Source organism: Belonocnema kinseyi, chromosome 10 (assembly GCF_010883055.1).
Source record: "Belonocnema kinseyi isolate 2016_QV_RU_SX_M_011 chromosome 10, B_treatae_v1, whole genome shotgun sequence".
In the NCBI taxonomy this organism is placed as follows: domain Eukaryota; kingdom Metazoa; phylum Arthropoda; class Insecta; order Hymenoptera; family Cynipidae; genus Belonocnema; species Belonocnema kinseyi.
Window position 1 is genome coordinate 58,788,178 of NC_046666.1, and position 8,144 is coordinate 58,796,321.

Here is an 8,144-nt window from a genome sequence, read left to right on the forward strand (position 1 = left end):
TTTTGGGTGGAAATAAAACCATTTTTTTGGTTGAATATATATAATTTAGTTGAACGTGAAACATGTTAGTTAAAAATTCATCATTTTGGTAGATATTTTATGTATTTGGTTAATAAATTAAATATTTTGTTTAAAATTATTTTTCTTGATAGAAATTAACTTTTTCAATTAAAATTTTAACTATTGCATTTTTTGTTGAAAGTTCATCTTTTCTATTTGGGATTGCTCTATTTGGTTCAAGGTAGATTTAAATTAGACTTATGTCTAATTAATTTATTATTATATACAAATTTTATTTTTAAAGTTTAAAAGTAAGAAAAATGTGATATTTATATTTTGCATTTATGCTCATGATGAAATTGAGAAAAATTAAAAGTCTAAAACAGAACGTATATTCAATCAAGAGAGGTGCCTAAAACAGTTATTTCAATTTATATTTGACATACTATGTCGTGCTCGGCTGAGTATCAATCTTCTTCAGATGAAAATTTAACTATTTGTTTAAGAATTTCTATATTTTGTTGAAATTTTCTGTTTTATTGTAGAATATTAATCTTTTGTTAATTAATTCAACTTTTTGGTCGAAAATTCATGTATATTTTAAAAAATGTGTATAGTAAATTAATCTTTTTAGTTGAAATTTAATTTCTTTATTGAAAATGAAGTTTCTTAAATTATTCGTTAATTTTTTTAACTAAAAACTTAACTATTTCATTTTTTCTTGATTTTTCTTACTATAGACATTTGATCCTGTTGATAGAAAATTAATTAATTTGTACGAAAATTAAATTACTTCGTTGAAAAATTATGTTATTTGCTTATAAACTTGTTTTTCTGACTGAAAATTAAAGCATTCTATTTGTGTTAAAAACTGATCTTTTTTAGTTGAATATTCATCTTGTTTGTTCGAAACTTGTCCTTTTTGGTATAAAATTCATCTTTTTGTTTGAAAATACAACTATTAGGTTTAAAATTCTAATAAAAATTAAAATATTTGGTTGAAACTTTGCGTATTTTGTTAAAAATTACTCTTTGATCATTTATTTTTTCAGTTAAAAATTCATCTATATTATTTTAAAAAAAAATTGTTAATAAAAAATATTCATCTTATGCTTGTACATTCTACTATTTAGTTGAAAAGTTTTATTTATGGAAGATTCAACGTTTCACTTATAAGTTAGTTTCTTTGTTAAAAATTGAGAAAATATTGCTGAAAATTTGTTGTTTATTTTTCAGTTTAAAATGAATTTATTTTATTAAAAATATAGCTATTTGATTTTTGCTGTAAAATTGATCTTGTTCAGTTAAAAATTTACTTTCTTCGTTGAAAACTCGTCTTTTTTAGTTTAAAATTTTATTATTTTGGTACAAAATGCATATTTTAGGGTTGTAAATGTAAATTTTTTACAAATATTCGTCTTCATGACATATATTACATTTTTTATCAAAAATTCATGTTTGTTAAAGATTATCAGTTTGGTTGAGTACTTAACTATTTTTTTGAAAATTCCCTTTTTTCTTGGTTGAAAATAAATGATTTTAACTGTAAATGTAATAAGAAAATTTTACGTGAATGAATCTTAAATTTTGTTGAGTTCTATTATGCACAAAGATGTGGCATTTCTTATTTATCATTGCCCTTAAACTTAAACGCAATTCTTAAGTATGTTATGTGTGTGAATCTTCACTGAAAAAAAAGATTACTGGTACCAAATGAATTTTACTTTTACTTAATTTTACTTTTTTGAGTTAACCTACATAAAAAGTGTGTCGGGACGTCCGTTATCATGTTCGCTATCATTTCCCAAATTTTTAAGACAAAATATGTACTATTCTAGAAAAATGCCGGGGGAACCTAAAATTGGTAAGATCGACAATTTTCTAAGTATCATATGCCCATAAGGAAATATGAATTAAAGGAAAGAAATATATTTTAAGGCCAAGCAAATATTTTATAGGCTCAAAAAATTATTTCCCCACAGCAAATTTCTGAATATTTGAAGCACAAAATATATCTCTGATTCAAAAAAATATTTCTTGGGCCTAGACCATGCGTGCGTACAATAAAGTAGTTAGTACTTCAATTGTAGTACAACATATTTTCCTGAACAAGCCACTGGATTCTTTTAGCCTAAATTATAATTATTATTGTTACTAATTTACATATTTAATTCAAACGAATCACATAATTTAAAATCTTGATGAATCTGAAACAGAAAAATTCGATGAAAAATACACACCCAGCAGGAATTGAATTTGGTCCATCGAGTGTAAAGTGCCTTGACGACGACACTAACGTAACATGGGCATGTTAAGGCGCAAACCCGTATTTAAACTTCACCATAAATGCCAAAGAAATATTTTTTCAATTCAAAAACATGGATATTTAATTTAACAATATATTTATTTGATCCAAAGAAGTATTCAATTGAAACAAATGACGTCAAATTATTCAATTTTTGATTGAAAAAAATGATTACTTCGTTGGAATAATGTCTATTTGTTATGAATAATTTAATTTTAGTAATTAAATGAAATATTTTCTTCCACCGAAGAAATAAGAATTTACGTGAACAAAATACCATGTTCATATAAATAAATGCGCCATTGCTATAAATGCATAAACCCTTTGTGACAAAGAAATATATAATCTAATTTAATTAATTTTAATTTTTAATTAATTAATTCAATTAATATTATTCAACGGTTCTAGACCTTTTGAATTAAGGAAATCATTTTCTTGAATGTAAGAAATATGTATTTCAATCAAGAAAATACAGCCAAAGAATTCATTTTTTTAGATCAACTAAAGATGTATGCCTGGTTTAAATAAAAATTAATTCTGTTAAAGAATATTTCCTTGATGCTAAGAAATAGGATTCAAGTAAATAAATTTACTTGGTGCTAAGAATGATTTTTTTCAGTGTTGGAACATTCGTGTTTTTCGAGTTTTCCAATTAGCATTAAAGAAGGGAGATAACAATGATTTCGAGATTTTCATGATCCACTGTGCTATGAAAAATTGAGAAACTTAAGATGAACTTTTTACGCTATAATACAGATTTAATGATATTGTACTGGGAAAAATTTAATAAAGAAACTAAATTTATGGAGATTAGTCATTTTTAAAGGAATATTATAGACATGAAATGTGAAATCTTGCAATTTGTATAGAGTTATGAGATGTCGAAGAAAAAAAGATAACAAATTCCAGCAATCAAAAATAAACTACAAAAGCTTAAAAAGCTAAAGGCTTACTTTAATATAAGCTTGTCCGCGTCAATTTCTACTAATTCTATTAAAGAAAAATGATTGACGAAACATTAGTAGAAAATGTATATTTCGAGTAGTGAAAATATTTAAGAAGTTGATAGTGGAAGAATACTGTATTTGCTCAGTAGGGTGGTCTACAATTTTTTTTTATTTGCATGCATATAGTGCGTGAATTTTTGTGAATCCATACCAAAATCTATCAATTTTTTTTCTTTTGAAAAACGCATCTCCAAAAAGAAAATAAAAGACCGTTCTGTAAATTTTATTCAGTTATCAATATTAGATAGATCCAATTAAAAATTAAAATTTATCTTCAAAATTAGCTATAGAATACGAATAAACTATTAGATTTTATATATACCTATCACCCTCATAAGTCTGTTTTACAGGGTCCCAAATAAACTTCATAAGTGAAAATTTTGGTATTGCGAGTTTTTAGATCTAATAATGATTTTTTGCGGTTTTTTAAAGGCAAATTGTGTCTAATATATGAAGCAATATTTTATACTGTTAAATAAATGTTTACATACATTTTAAACAATTCATCGTTATTATTAATAAGATTCTCTTAGAATAATGCTAGAAAATTTCACTTCTTTACAAAAATGTACCATTTTTTTGACAAGTTCTTAATAAAAGAGAGGTAAATAATTAATCAAAGTTAACACACAATTTATTATTATTGTTGACTATACTTAATTTAAATAATGCTGGAAACTTGCGGTTTTTCTAATTTTTAAATTTTTTTTTACTTTTCACATGCAGCGAGTTAATAAATAATTCAATTTAGCGAAAATAATTATTTAAATAAATTCTTATTGTTTATAACTATCACCTTCATTAATTCTAGATATTTGTGGTTTCTTCTAAAATGTTGAAGTTTCTACCCACGTTAGCTAAAAATGTGTTGCTTCTCCCTAAATCATAAACTTTTTGTTCACTTTTCACTTGGTGAGATAATAATTAATGCAAATTAACAATCATAATAAGTGAGTCTAAACAAGAATCATTTTTAAATAGTATTGTATTGTTTTAAGTAAATTATTTTTGCTCTTTTTCCAATATTAAAAAGAATTAATTTAATCAAAAAAGCTATTGTACAGAATATACAATAACAAAGAATGGAGTAATCAGAAGTAGGTGGGAGGACTAGGTCTGTAAATTACTTGTAAAAAACAAGTTTTGAATGACAACCAAAAAGTTGATTGCAAAGCCTAAAAGAAAAATTTGGAATTGCTAATATTGCTAATATCATCCCCCCCCCCCCCCCCCCCCCCCCCCTCCTTTCACGGAGAAAATACGTCTCGAAGATAATAAAATACTATATGGAGATTAAAAAGGTATAAATTAAATAATTAATTGATTTTAACATCCGATAAAAGAAAGAGATTGTTTAAAAACGATTCTATCCAATGTTTATTTATTATTATTTGTTCACAAATAAAAAGGCAAAGCAAAGTTAAACATTTCAGAAAAACCGTAACTTTCTAGTTTTTATCTAAAAGAAATAAGTTATAAATAATAATGAATTGCTTATACAATTATTTTTGTTAACTGGCATTGATTATTACATCTGTACGTGAAAAGTGGCCAAAAAGTGTAAAATTTCAGCAAAAACTACAACTATCTGGAATTGCTATAGGACAAGATGGTTACAAACAATAATAATTTGTTAACAAAATTATTTTTCTTAAATTTAATTTTTCACGTGAAGTGGGAAATAGATAAATAGTTAAAAATATCCGAAATATATGAAATTTTCTACAATATAGCCACAAATGAATTGTTTAAACAATTATTTTTGTTAATTTCAATGAACGAATACTTCACTATGATTAAAAAGTGGATAGAAAGTTAAAAATTTCAGGAAAAACTTCAGCTATTTTGTATTAATATAGAAGAAGAAAGTTAAGAACAAATTTTGTTTAAACAATTATTTTCGCTAAATATAATTAAATATTGACTCACTTTAAGTGAAAAGTGGACAAAAATGGTGAAATGTGAAAGCTTGTATTTGGAATGTCAGAAAAAAGAATCGTAACAGATCCGCTGCAGATACGAAAAAAACATTTGAAAATTTCGCTTAATTTCGCAATAAATACTTTTATTCGACAAGTGACGAGCTTACAAGTAATTTTGAACTAAATTTAAATTTTCAGTAAAATAATGATTTCTGTGAACAATTTGATTTTCCTTGTAAATCTTTAAAAGTTATAACTTTTCGGAATAAATGATACAGTTGATGAATTTCAAGAGTAACGTTTCGCTGCTTTCCAATATTTTATAATTATTCAAACAATTTTTATTTGTTTAAATGATTTTTTCCTCTGTAAATCATGAAGGTTATTATATTCTGAAAATAAAGACAGAATTAACGAATGTTAAGAGTAGCACATGTCTTAAACGATATTTGGCACCTGTTCAAATACTTTTTATTTGCTTAAGCATTTATCATTTGCCTGAACAATATTTCCCCTTGTAAGTCTTGAAAGGTTACTATTTTCTGGAATTAATTACGCATTTAATGAATGTTGAGAGTAATATTTATTGTGAAAGCCAGTTTGCAATTACTTAAACCAATAAGCATTATTTACTTATTTACTCTTCCATTATGTCGCTTAAATTTTAGTATTTTCTTATCGCAGATAATATATCCTCATTTTTTAAACAATAATATTTAAAAAAAAATTTTTTTCAGTCAAATTCGTTAAAGATATTTTTTAGATCAATTTCGTTAAGATAATAAAATACTGATTCATAGACAACATAGTTCAAGGGGTTTGGAAAAAACTAGAATTTTCTCTATAATTCCTATGAAAAGGAGCAATTGATAATAATTATTTAAATAATTGCAAACTCTCTTTTATGAAAAATATCACTCTCAATATTCATTAACTGCGTCATTAATTCCCGAAAATATCTTTTCACGATTAATTGGAAAAAATATTGTTTAAACAAATAGTAAAACAAATAAATAGTAAAAATTCAAAATAGCAGTTTCATATAAAATCTATGTTACATGAAATCACTACTTAGAACTTTTTGGAACATTTTCGGGATAGAAGTGGATTGAGAAAACAAAATTAATAGGTTTTGAGTTAATTCTTTTTTGTGCTAAACTTTGATTTATAACAAGTTAATAATGAATACTTTTTTTCATTTTTACAGAAACTGTGATTTACCCATTTGAAAACACATGTTCTAATTTCAAAATTTAGGGGGCACTAAAGTATACTACTCAAAAGAATACAAATTATAAAAGCTGGACTTTTTAAGGTAATCCATTTTTTAATTTTTCTAAAAAACCCCTTCGACATTTGATCTTTTCTTTAGTTTTTATACGTCTTACGAATTTATATAGATCAAGAATTGATCAATTATTAAAAAAACACTATTCGAATATTACTTGATGGAAAAATGTAGCGTTTAAAAAAGATGTATCATTGTTTGACAACTAGAGAGTAAACTTCAGTAGCTCATAAGGCCTTAAAAAAGTATATTATTTGCGTACACATGACGAGCTCCTTTACAATATCTAGCAAAAATGCAAGTAATTGTGCGATGCGTAATAATTTTTTTATCTTAATACACACAGTTTATAAGCAAAAGATGAAATAATAAAAGTATCTTTATCTTAACAATAAAAAAAATAAATTGTATCAAAAAATACAATTCTACTTCAAATTCTTAATTATTGATGACTTTTAGAGTTCACAAATTCAAATCAATTGAATTTATCAAATTAAATTTATTACCTCCTAAAAGACGGATCTTTTTAACGACAACAATTTTTTGGATTCGAGCCTTTAAAAAAAAAAGTTCAAAACTTTGAGAAGTTTGAAACCGAAATATTAGTTAAATTTTCAGAAATTTTTTCAAGTTTTAAAATATTTTATAACTATTCAAAACCTCTTAAATACCTAAACGCATGTTGAGCTCACTTTTAAAGCTTCTACAGTGTTGATTGGGATTATTAAAAAAAATCTGTATTTTAAAAAATATTTCACAGTTTGAAATTCTTTTTCAATATCTTAGAATCATCAAAACGCTTCTTGAATTCACTCTATTCTTTTGGATTTTTAATCTTACGAAATTGAGACATTATGCTTTAAAATCTTTTAGTCTTTTTAAAAATGTATGGAAATCTTTTTAAGTGTTTTGATATCTTTTTCAATTTTCTCTTAAAGTTCATTTAAAATAAAAAGAAATCAGGGAAAATTTTCCCATGAATCTAAAAAAAAAATATTTTTGTAATCTTTTCCAAATTTTCAAACCTTCTAATATTTATATATTATTCAAGTTTTTCGTGAATTTTGTAAAGTATGAAATAAAAAAAATTGTCTTGAAATCTTTCCAAATCTTCTTTGAAGATTTGAGAAATCTTTTGAAGTGTTTTGAAATGTTTTTAAACATTCTCTTAAAATTAATGTTCACAAAGTAAAAAATTCTTTTAATTTTTTCCATGAACCTAAAGAATATTTTTCGTTTTATTGAAACCATACAAGATTCCTAAAATATCTCATAAGTTTTTATTCTTGCATCTCTCACATTTACGCAAATTAGTTCTAAAATTATGTATTATAGAAAAATTTTGCTGTAAAATCAATTATACTCTTTGTCTAGATTTTAGGAAATAATTTAAATTTTTAATATTCTTTTAGATTTTCGCTTAGAATTAAAAAAAAATCATTACAAATTTTCTCATGAATCTTCAGAGTACTTTTTTCATTCTCTTGATGCCCTTCCAAATTGATTTTATCTACAATATTTTTAAATTCTGCAAAATTAAAAGAATTATTTTAAAGTCTTCCATATTCTTTCTCCACACATTTTGAAATCATCAAAACCAAAATTATTTTATTAAAATTAAA